Source organism: Canis lupus, chromosome 4 (assembly GCF_011100685.1).
Source record: "Canis lupus familiaris isolate Mischka breed German Shepherd chromosome 4, alternate assembly UU_Cfam_GSD_1.0, whole genome shotgun sequence".
Taxonomy (NCBI): Eukaryota; Metazoa; Chordata; class Mammalia; order Carnivora; family Canidae; genus Canis; species Canis lupus.
Window position 1 is genome coordinate 33,914,776 of NC_049225.1, and position 12,543 is coordinate 33,927,318.

A 12,543-nucleotide genomic window follows, 5' to 3' on the forward strand; every position below is an offset into this window, starting at 1 on the left:
AACTCCGTACTTGCCATGTGCCAGGCAATGTGCCTTTTTAGGGCCTAGGAACAAAGAGTTATATTTCTTTTTTCTCTTTGTAGTTCTAACAAGACTTTCTCTTTTTCCCCCACTCTCTCCTAATTCATGAGTCAGGTCTTGTTAGTGTCTGTGGATTGCTCTAGTATGAGGTACCTCATGTCAAGCTGAGGTTTCCGTAGAAACAAATAGAGACCTTGCTTTCTGAGTCTTGCAGAGAGTATTTCTGGCAATTTATCAGGAATGGCAGTATGTTCTTTTGGGCAAGGTATTTGCACTCCTTGGAGGAAAAACATGATAAACAAAACATTATCCTAGAACAGAGCTCTTCTGTTTTAGTTTTTATTTTTTTTTTCCTTCTCCGCCATGTCTGGCTCTGCCAACCCACCTCCAAATGCTTCCTGAGCATTTCTGGCTGAGATATGTTGGACTCCAGCTGTTCTCCATCCAGTTCTGGTGCTGTCTAGCCTCCTCCAGACATGGTCCAGAGGGGATCTGAGAAGGGAGAGGAAGGGAAGGTGTGAAGAAAAGAGCAAGATTAAGGGCATTCATTGCAACAGATCAGGGGGCTGGGGGGCAGCAGGCTCAGATAAAGCTTTTAATTGTGCTCTTGAAATTTTTGGTAGCTTGTGATCAACTCGTAATTGCATATATGCTACAAAACCTTGGGGAAGCTTGAATTTTGATCACAATATTTAGGCAGTGGTCATGACTGTGATTGGAGAATAACCAGATTTTAGAAGTAAAAGGAAGATCAAAAGATAATCAAAATTCCATAAAGGACATGTCAGAAGGGCTTAAAGAGAGGATATTTAATTAGGCTTGGGATCAGTAATGGCATTAGGAGGAGTCTTTAATAAGAACAAGTCTGAAGTCAGCAGATATTCCAAACTGCGTTGGCCTTTATGCTCACCCCATTGTCCCTGTGGACAGGCTTTGAACAGCCCACAGTTTGTTATCTATTGGTGGTGCCATATGGCGATAATCCACAGCCTCTTATTTTAGAGCACACTTAGAGGGTCCATTTGTGATGCAAACAGAGCTAGATAGTGCTGGGATTCCTTCCCATCCCTTTATTTAATGTGTGGGGTTCATATAAGTTTACTCTTTTATCAAAATCTCTAATGTGTGGCTGCTGGACATTGTGAAGGCCATATCCAAATCTGAGTGATGCCTTCAGCAGGAATCTCCAGATGCATAGGAAATCTGCCTGTGGATTTTTTTCTAGAACTAATGGGTGACTTCTGCAGGTTATCAGTGGTTCCTGGTAGGTTATTATGATGTCACAAGACTCCCTAGGACCAATGTCTCTTAACCAATGGTAAGGCTTGCTTGTCTTGGCTCCCTCCACCCACCTTGTCTACTGATGACCCTGCTCTGTATTGTGGGATGTGCATCATTTGGAGGATGTGAGGCGTTAAACTTGGAAGATATTTTAAAAGAGGATGCAATGTGGAAATGCACCGTAAGTATCATCATTTGTAAAAATGGTGTTTTACATCTAGGGTTGAAATGTCCCACTGCCTGCAGCTGTATTTACAGAGGGTCCTGCATGATCAATGAAACTACCCAAGAGTTTGGGAAGCAAACAGTTCTTTATCCTTCTTAGGTTATCCTAGTGCCCTCTGGAGCCACAGCTAGTGCAAAGTCTGCACAATACTGATGGTGCAACAAAAAATGACATTTAAGAAAGAAGGGATACATTTATTTGCATACTGTTTCCCAAGAGAATGGTGGGTGGTTTTAAGACAGGCGGTTTTAAGAATAATACTGCTTATTCTTTGAGAGTCTTCCCATGGCAATGGGTTTACGTCCCCTGCCTTGAATCTGGGTGGGCTTCCGAATGCTTCAACCAAGAAGCTATGATAGAAGACCTTCTGAGTGACTTCTGAGGCTAGGTCACGATGGCCATGAAGCTCCTGCTTCATTTTCTAGATCATTCACTCTTGTGGCCCTAAGCCACCATGTAATGACTTCAGCTACTCTTAGGCGGCTATGATGGAAAGGTCACAGGTAGGTGCTCTGTTTGAGCCAACCTTCCAGACCTATGAGTGAAGAAGTCTTCAGATGATACCATCCTGGATGTTTCAATCAATCCCACCCTTTCAAGTCTTCCCAGCAGGGCCCCAGACATTATGGAGCCGAGACTGTTTTTCCTCATCCGAAGACCTCACCCGCAGACTCGAGAGCAGAGTAAAAAGTTCATGGTCTTATCCCGCTGAGTTTACAGTAGGTTGGTGTGCCACAGTGAACGACTAGAATAGCAGGTTCAGTTGGAATTCGCTCAACATCACCAGCCGTACTCTGCACAATTCCTTATTCTACGTTTGGGAGGATAAGGAAAGCAAAGTATTTCCATTCACTGGGAGTAGGGGTGGAGTAAATAAATGCTTAACTATGACTAAGCATGCCTTCACTCAGAGGCAACCATGTTGGGGAGGGCTCAGTTAGGGGTAGTAACCCCGGGGAATTACCAAGCTGGGGACTAGTCATGAAGACAGAAGCAGTTGGGGACTAGTCACAAGGACCGGAGCTGGCCTCTCCCCTGGAGAACCATGTACCTATAACATGGCTTCCCTGTTAAGTTATTCCTTGTGTCCCTTACTTTGGCAGAGGTAGTTGGTGTATTAGTCAGTGTCTGAAAGGAAAAAAAACCCAGATTTTACAAAGGAGGCTTAAATTGGTTATGAGGTTGTAACCATTATCTGTCACCACGGTAATACTGGACCCCATGCTCCCCCACTAATAATACCTGGTGGCTTAATAGAGAAGCATAACTTCATCTCACAAGTCTAGGCCTAGGGACACAAGAGAGAAATAGTGATGACACCACAACTGTCCTAGGAGCTTGGAGAGGGGTCCCTGCAACACTGGTACTTGAGCTGCTCAGGGGGTCGCAGACTTCCGGTGGGGCACCCCGTTCCAGCCACCAAGAGGGAGCGGCACAGCTGCTAATGGCACCACTGAAAGTGGCGAAAGCGGGAAGACTCTCTTCTTCCCTCCAACTCCCTTATAATCTCCTACCACTGCCTCCCCTTAGCCAAAGCTACGAGGAAGATAGTAGGCAAGGGATCCTGGGAAGTGTAGTTTTTAGACTCCCAGCTCTAGCGTCGCAGAATGGCTGAGGGATGGTTTTAGAGATGAGAAACAGAAGGGACCTAACTGATGCTGTTGGAAATTTTAATCCCTGGGATCTTCAAGAAAATCCTCCAAGATACCGTCCACATATCACAATAAATTAGGATTTTTTTTTTGGTTGAGAATTAAAAGAATATGAACCCAAACTAACTTAAGCAAAAGGTAAATTTTAATTTAAGTGAAGAGCCTTCAAATGGCTAAGTTTAGGCAAAGGATCAAACATTGTCATCAGGGTCTGATCTCCTACCATCTCCATTCTGCTTTTCTTTATTTTTCATTCTTTGGCAGGATCTCATAATATGGCAGCAGGATTCCTCCCAGGAGTTTTAGTGTGGTCATGATACAGCTACAAGAATGATGGAAATATGGATCTTTCTTTCTCTTTCACTTACTTCACTCAACATCCAAAACTACTCTTCTTCTTCTTCTTCCTCTTTTTTTTTTTTTTTTTGGTGAGGACATCAGATTTTCTCAAGGCTCCGTGGACAGCATCACATGACAATGGTCTGGTTGCTCGGTACACACAAGGTGGTCTCCACCCACAGCCGGTTAGTCCAGGGGTGGTTTGGTGCAGTCTCCTGCCTTGTGGCCTGTATTCAGCTGGATTCTTGCCTCCTGGGCAGCTGAGGGAGGGGGCTTCTGGGGGTTGGCCCCAGGCCTAGAAAGAAGGAAGCAGGGGAGTCTGGGGCAGGCTAGGGTCCAGGAGGGAGTCTCCTGCCCTCAATGGAGAGATGGCAGCCTGAGCGACTGTGTCACCACCTACATCTGGCTGGTCTCTCAGATCTCGCCAGCTGGGGACATCTCATCCAGGACTGTGTGAACTTCGTAGAAGGTGACATTGTGGAGATACTCATTTAAGATTTCCACAAAGTTGTGGATGGCCTCAAGGTTGGCCAGATTGCTGTCACTGATGCCCATGTACATGCAGACACAGGTCAGCTCTGATCGGTTCTAACATGTCATGGTCAGGGTGTGCGAGGGTTAACCACAACCTTTGGCTTGGGTTCAAGGACTGGCAGAAATGTCAACTCGGGCTCAGTTCAAGTAGACTTTGCTTTACCTCCAAAGCATGGAGTGAGCAGGACAAAAATCACACATACAGATAAGAACAGGTGTGAGTGTGTGGGTGAGGTTCCATGTTCCTCACAGACAGGCCCGAAGTCTTAGCAACCCCGATGGAGGAGATGTTCACTAGTCAGAGGACCACGTGCCTTTTACTCACCCAGTCACTTCAGTCCCAGAAGAAACTTCTACTGTGATGCAGGGCAAGAATTCTGTTACTCGGCAAGCAGTGATCCAAACATCATATCAAGACCTCGAATTCCTGCTATCCCAGCACTCGAGGAGTCTCCTCTTTCCTTTCACAGAATCTAGGGAGTTTCTAGTCATTTACTCAGGGTCTTTCCATGATCATTGCCTGACGATGGTTTACAAACTCCTCCACCTCTGACTTTGAGATCATAGTTATACAGATGCCATGCCCTCCTTGGACCTGATGTGAGATCAGAACAACCCAATATATATATTCAAACTCCAGGGTAAGGGTGACTTTATGCAAGAAAATACTGGGTGCTCTTTAGAGAGAGAATAGTACTGCGAGGGGGAGGGCAGTGGCAAAAGCCGTATATGTCTACTAGAATGATTTCTTCTCATTCTGAGTACAGGAGACCCCAAGCCAAGGTCCCTGCCTGCCTTCAACAATTTCAGTTCTGGGAAAAGACAGACCCTCCATTCTCCCTCCAACTCCGGCTGTTATTTTCCAATACCCAGCATAATTTATTCTTTTTCAGCTGCCACATACGAATTGAGAATCACTGTCAACACATCTCTGAATGTCCTGCCTACATCTCTAGCCATTGTCCGTCTGTGTTTGGCAGCTGTCCACTCTTCTTCAGTATATACTGACTTAGCAGTGCTATTCTGAGTGTAAGAAGGCTTTTCCAGGTTGCTTTCCTTTCTAGCAATGTTCTGAGTTCCTTCCAACGTCTGTGTTTTCCAAGATGCAATGCATTCTGTTTCTCTGCAGTTGGGGAGTTCCCTCTAGCCAAGAATTACATTTTGTTAAATCGTCCCTTCCAAATGTTTTCTCTACAACCACTGTAATGAACTGACAGATGGGTGTCTGATCTTCAGAAAGTATAATGAAGATTTATTTTCTAAACTGTTAGGACAAGCCAAGGTTATCATACAAAAAACTGAACACACTGCAAATTATGCTCAATTTAAACCAAAAGTGGCAATTTCATTGGCTATGGCTTTTCCTGCTGAATCATGTTGATAATATAGATGCATTTGTACACCCAGAGCTTAGATCATCGTGTTGATTGCCTTGGTGATAGACGCTAATTTTTGAGAGGACTGGAACTTCCATGAATTCCCTCAATCTTGTCATACTCAGGATAACATTTTATACATGTTAACTCAGCAGGGGCAATGGTTCCGGTGTTTGGTTACCCTGTGTCCTTCAGAAAGGAACGACTTGGGTATCTTATCTGGGAAATGTGAAGAATAATCTCCAGACCTGCAAGATCATCAACGCACAGTGACTAAACATAGGCTCACTTTGTGCCTGTCCATGGACAACGAACTTCTAGAAATAGAAATATTGCTAAGAGATATCATATTAAGATGAACAAATGCATCTACCCCAAGAATCTCCCAATTTTCTGGAGTCCAACATAACCTATTAGCCTCACTGAGCTACCTGACTTTCTAGAGTACTCCATTCTCTTACCCACAATGCAGCTCCCTCCCCCGTTCTTCTGCTAAAGGATTGTTGCTTAGGAGTTTTCTCACAGGTTCAAAGCAGACGTATTCCTATAGATTGCCTCTCTCTCTCTCTCTCTTTTGAAACAGTAAAGGAAAATATAATGCAAATTAATACCACAAAATAATTGGCCTCTCTCCATCTGAAATCTACACAGAGGCTGCGGTGCCACTGCTCAGTGGCCAACAATTCACACTGAACGCTCTGGTGGATGAATTGGCTCTATACCCAGAGAGAACAGTGCAAGCAAACCATAAAAAAATAAAATGTACTAAACCACCAACTGACATTATGGAAATAAGACACTGGCTGGCCAAAAACCACAGTGTATCAATTAGCAGGATCTTAGTATTTGGCAGAGAGAACTCTGGGTTCTGGGAACAGAATGCTGCATGTTTTATGCAGTCATATAACATCTCCCTTGTATTCAAAGAAGGCAAACACCTGCAGCACATCCTGGGAAGGGTGAGATTACGGTGTTAAAGTTTGCATCAACTCAGTCTGACGCTTCCATCAATTAAGCTTGGTTGACACAATGACTGCTATAATCACCTAATGGGTTGGTCCTTTTGCTTTTCTCTCCATAGCTCCCTGTAGAAATTTCAAGGACATAACTTTCTTTTTTTTTTTTTTTCCATCTGGTGGAAGGGGAGATTTAGGACATCGTGACTCCCTGATAATTTCAAACAAGACTTCACATGATGGCTGAATCTTGGCGGGGGTCCCGAAGGCAGAGGGCATATGTAGGCAAAAGCTGTTGGATCTGTCAGCACTGCCACAGCTGAGAGGGGCAGGGAGAGAAGTTCCCACTGGTCAGATTCACAGGGGCCTGGTCTTGTGGAAGACTGGAGACTATGTGGTCTTGGCTCAGACTGACTAGGATCAGAACTCTGCCTTGGCATTTGTTGGTTTGTTGACTTTGGGAACAAACCTTTCCTTTCTTAATTTCAGTTTCTTCTTCTGGAAAATGGGGACATTGGCTCCCTAATGAGATTACTGTGAGAATGAAGAATAATAGATGTAAGGTACCTAGCCTCCTCCATGGCCTACTGTGGTATAGGTGTCAGGGTAGAGTAGTGTTCACTTAGCGGTAGTGGTAAACTTGAAGGGATGCCAGTGGCTGGTTGTCTGCCCAGGCAGGTAACATTATACCCCAGTTCGGTGTTTGTGTCCATAAATTCAGAATAGAGATTTCTGGCTACCCTTCAGGGGGTACATTACAATGGTAGCATCGTAATCCACCCCCCAAAGGCCATCTCCACCAAACAACCTGCTGTGATAGACCCAGATTCCCTGTAATCCCATATTCCTAACTTATTTGACACATAACAAAACAAAAATTCCTCCTTATTCCATACTGGGCATGGCACCTGACCTATGGCAATCAAGCACTTAAAGGAAAAAAAAAAAAAACATCAAGTTTTCTTCTTCTAAACAGAAATATGTTAAAACCTGGAAAAGGTGTTGGGTACAGCTTGATCCAACTTTAAAAGTCTTGGGCCAGTGTCCCTAGAATGACCTTCAGCAATCAGCCAAACTGCTAACTATAAGCTTTATCCTGATGCCAGGACTCCAGTCTTGGTTCCGCGTCCTCACAGTCTGGTGTTAGTGGAAGTCCCTTCCAACCCCTCGAGGGCTCATCTTCTGATGTCATTACTACCACAACCAAGCGCTGATGAGAAAGGGAAATTAATAACCCAAACAGTAACTATTACAACAAACATAGCACTATCTTTGCATCAACAAGGGAGAAGATTTGATGTTAGTCTAAGGCAAAATTAGTTTCCCCTCGACCACTTTGGAAAGATACAAATCTTACGTGTGACTTTTGGAAAGTTACTGGATCTTCCTGAGCCTCAGTTGCTTTGTAGCAGAATGGACACAACACTCCTGTTTTTTTTTCTTATTACTACAAAATTAAATAGGATGATGTACGTAAGATACTTAGCATAGTACCTGTACCTTTGTAGAACAAGTGTGGTAATCAATAAATAAATATTGGGGGCACCCAGGTGGCTCACTGGTTGACCGTCTCTGCCTTTGGGTCAGGGCATGACACCGGGGTCCCAGGATCCAGTCCCACATCGGCCTCCCCACAGGGATCCTGTTTCTCCCTCTGCCTGTGTCTCTACCCCTCTCTCTGTATTTCTCATGAATAAATAAAAATAAAGTCTTAAAAAAAAAACAAATATTGGTCTTTTCCTCTTCCTTCAGTTTCAAGGGCGTGCTTTAATGATATTGACTCCAACCTCTGAGGGATACCGTGTGCAGTTCCCCAGGTATATAGGCACAGACTCTCTCTCCTAAGTGACTGGGCCACTGTGCAGGCACAGACCTGCCCATTTGCCCTTATTAGTATGTTTCAGGGAACAGGAATAAGGCTGAAGGTAGAGATTGGGATGTTTTATCACCCAATCAGCAGTGTTAGTTGATGATAACTTCTTCGACCTGGCTTTGGTAAGAGTTTAAGAAATGTATTTTTTTGTAACCAATAAAAACATTCTACATCCTCAAAGGTAAGAAATGGAGAAGGTGGGAGAAGGAAATGTAGTATAAGTTGTAAATCTAAAAAGTTAATTTATCAGATTCAATGTCAACTTTGGTGACATTCCAGTTGGTGCTTCTGCCCAACTGCAAACCACCCTCGCGCTTCCTTTTGTGGTAGTTTTCTACTGCTGTTGTAACACTGCCCCAAATTTAGCTGCTCATACAACACAAACAGTTAGCGTCTTACAGTTCTGCAGGTTGGAAGCCTAACACAGTTCTCACTGGGCTGGAGTAGAGGTGTTGACAGGAAGGAGTTAGTTTCTGGAGGCGCCAGGGAAGGATCCATTTTCTTTCTTATCCAGGTTGTTGGCAGAATTAAGTATGTGCTTTGCTCTTGTGGGATCCAGGCCCTGGTTCCTGCTGGCTGGAAATGGCAGACCATTCTCAGCCTCTAGAAGCCACTGCCTTCTTGGGCTTGTGGCCCAGTTCCTCTGTCTCAGAATGCATCACGTCCCTCTCACATTGCAACTGTCTGACTCCCCCTTCTTTCTCCCTCCTCTTCCACTTTCAAGTGCTCACGACTTGAGATTTGGCCCGCCTGGATAATCCGAGGTAATCTCCCCATCTCAAGGTTTTTACCTTAATCACAACTACAAAGTCCCTCTGCCATTTAAGGGGACATATTCACAGGGTCCAGGGATTAGGATGTGGATGGCTTCAGGGGTCATGATGCTGCCGAGCACATCTCCCGACAGACCTGGACGCGTAGGGAGAGCAAACTGAAATAAATCTGAGATTTATTGGTTTTTCCCTATAAGTGATTTGAATGTTCCTGAGGGGAAAAAACACTGCAAGGGAGACTGTAGCACTCAACAGATTAAGGCATTTAAAAGAAAAAAAAAAAAAAACAAGCTTTCTAGTATGTAGTTATAGATCCCATTAACTACAGTTTAAATCATTCTTTAAGGAATTTTTGACAGATTGGTAAATTGCAACCTACACATTCCTAATTAATTTTGTCATATCTCCAATTTTCTCAGATTGCCCAACTTTCTTTACTTCCACATTTTACTAGTAACTCTTGGTTCAGTTGTTCTCCCAAGAAAATTGAGCAAAATAGAGTGAACGGCTATGCAGTGTGTGTGTATATGTGTGTGTGTATCTTTCATTCAGACTCCACTTTTTGGCTAAGTTCATAATGGCATAGAATTATAGAATGGACTGCGTTAACCTAGAAAAATAACATGGAACAATAATGTGGGACAGTTATCGCGAAGTAATAATGAGATAGTAAGATGGGACTGCAGGTTAACTAGCACTTAGAACCCCAAATGCAAAAGCTTCTTCTTATGGACATTTTGTTAGATAAGAGTGGCCTTAAGAAAGATTAGTATGGCACAGGCGAGAGGCCCAGAGGAGGTGGAGCAGGAGAGGTGAGCCCCGGGAGAGTGTGCCTCAAAGCTAGCAGCTGCACATTAGGAGCTTTATGGGAATACGATACCTGGGTCCCTACCACAGAGATTCTGATTTAGTTGGTTTGGAGATTTTTTTTTTTTTTTTTTTTTTTTACGGCTCTCCAGGTGATTCTAATATTCAATGGGGATTGAGAGCCATTACCTCAGATTATCCTCCATGACACCGGTGACAGTTATAGAACTCCTGTGACCAGGCATTGAAATAGGAGGCTCTCAAGCACAGGGATAGAGCAGCAGAGGCGACTGAGGCTGGGGTTCCAAGCACAGCTCTCCCGAGGTGGGCCCCTTCTACATCCCTGCATCCCTACTTTCTTACCTATCCAACCAGACAGAGATGGGGTTTTGTGATTCTGGACCAAAAGATCAAAACGGATTCCTGCTTCCAAGGAGCCTGGGCGCTGGAGCTCCTCTCATGAGTTTGCAGAAGAAAGTCACTGCAATTCACTCCTGTGGGTCTACCATTTGGGGAGGAAGTATGAAGACTTAGGCCAACGCTAAATACTGTGGTAAGTAAGGAGCATTCCATAAATTCCCTGCTCTTTTCCTCTCAAGGATCCTGTCCAGCTTCCTGGTGGAAAGTCATTCTCCTTAAGAGCCATTCGGTTTCTGCAGGATCTTAGGCCCTTCATCCCTGCTGCGTGCCACATGATTTCTGCACGGGTGCCGTCTGGTCTTGTCCTGGCTGTGGAGCTGACACCTACCCCTAGACTCGGGGAGAGCTTGGTTTCTGTCTCATGACTTGCTAACATGATCATTGCTCCTCGTGTACAATCTCCCTCAGGGCTGCTGCTGGGACAGGGTTATAGAACTTAATCAGGATCTCAACAGTGAGGCCCTTTAAAAAATAATGGCCCTTATATTACAACAGTCTTGTTGATTTTCAGGCCATTTTAACCCTTCTTCCTCACTGCATACAGAATTTGGCACGACTTCTGTTGGGGTTAAGGCCAGAGCAGTCATGCACTGACTCTGAGCTAACGGGGGCCTCAGCTGCGGGCCTGGGCCGGTGGAGCATGGCTATTCTCATGCTTCTTCTCATTACTAGGTTGTACAGTTCCACGCCCCTCGGTTCCCCAAAGCCCACATCATAGCTGGCGCGAGTCAGAGCCGAATCCCCCACATTCCACTATGCCAGGAATAGGAGAGGGTCTGCCAGAGGGACACTCATGCTGCAGAGATGGATATCATAACCGACAAGTGTTACCTTCCCAGGAGCAGAGGCTGACAAGAGATAGGTGGGAGCGAAGCCTGAGAATTAAAGCATTTCCATATAATTCATTATCCTCTGAGTATTTTTCACATGACATCTCATGGCAGCCAGCTTGGTTAGAACAGAAGGGTCCACTAGCTGGCTGAGTGGGTTGCACGGGGTTGTCGAGGGGGGCGCTAAATCCTCATCTTCCATCAACAGCTGGAATGAGGTTGGGGCGATTATGTCAATATTTTTACAAGCTATTTCCTTTTCCTACCGCCGGGATCCCTTTCTTTCTCACACCCCCAGTCCCTTGCACGGTGAGGCAATGAGGCCGAGGATTTCAGCAGGCTTTGATTATAGTGTCTTTTGAATCCCAATTTTTATTTACAACACTTTGGGTACCACATTTCCCAGATTACACTGGCAACGTCACTGTCTTGTAGCTACAGTTTCCTTCAATGTTTTCTTGCAAATTTGCATTTTTTGCCTCTGTGTTAAAAACACCTGGCGGGGTGAAGGGAAATTGGATCTGTGCTCAGCCTACTTTACAGAGCACCATTTTCTGTGGAAAGACTTGGTTTGTTTCCCAGTTTTCCGGTTGCACTCAGGTCTCTGAATGGAACAACAAACAGTAGAGAAGGTGCTCATTTCCTTCCTAGGGTTTTGAAGGTGGCCTCTCTTTTCTAACATGAAAGTGGGGTTTTCCTTTGATGAGCACCTTAGGATCTTCCCAGGTCCACTTTATCTCCAGCAACATTAGAGACCATTCTCTTCGGCCTAGCACTGGTCCACATGGCTTTGTTTACCGTGTTGTGTTTCCACGTCTTCCCCGAGTTCTGATCTCTATTTCAGTGAGAGGTTGGAGGACGCTGCACACGAAGCTGCTCTCAGCCATCATTTTCAGCCAGAAGTCTTCAAGGCTGTTTATCATTTCTCCTTATTTCAAGCTGCCTGCCTCATTTTTTTCTCACTCGTACTCTCCCTTTCACGTCTGACTTTTGCCTGGTGGAAATAGAATTTTTGTGCTTTATGTGAACTGTGATTATTGATGTTTGGAATGGTTCTCTGCTTAGGAAGATAGTAAAGGCACAGAGTGCATTTCTCTTCAAAATAAGATAAGACAAAGGATCCTCAGTGTTACTCTCTACCAATATGGATCCTCTACTTCGTTCTTCATCATCCAGGGCTGTTCTGAGGACTGTAATGATGCCGAAGGATGACATATGCATCCTTCTCTGGCTTCTGAACGTCCCAGGAGTCCGCTGGAAAGATGGGCCCCAGAGGGCAGGGATCATTCAGGCTTTCCCCCATCCCCAGACATAAAGATGCTACTTGTTTCCTTACATGGTGCCCTGATGAAAGGGCAAGAATCAGTTCCCAAGTTTTAGACATTGAGGCAGAGAAAATTCTGGGTGGAACAGGAGTGTGGAGTATCTGTCTCTATGTAGACAGAGAAGGAGTCA

The 12,543-nt window shown here is 44.7% G+C and overlaps 1 long non-coding RNA gene across 1 annotated transcript; it reads left to right on the forward strand.

Annotated features, from left to right (window-relative positions):
• Window positions 1–1,354: 1,354 nt before the first annotated feature.
• Window positions 1,355–11,132, forward strand: LOC102152514. Its single transcript, XR_005358080.1, has 3 exons — window positions 1,355–1,483; window positions 10,214–10,391; window positions 10,931–11,132. It is a non-coding gene; the product is annotated as an uncharacterized LOC102152514 (long non-coding RNA).
• Window positions 11,133–12,543: the final 1,411 nt, after the last annotated feature.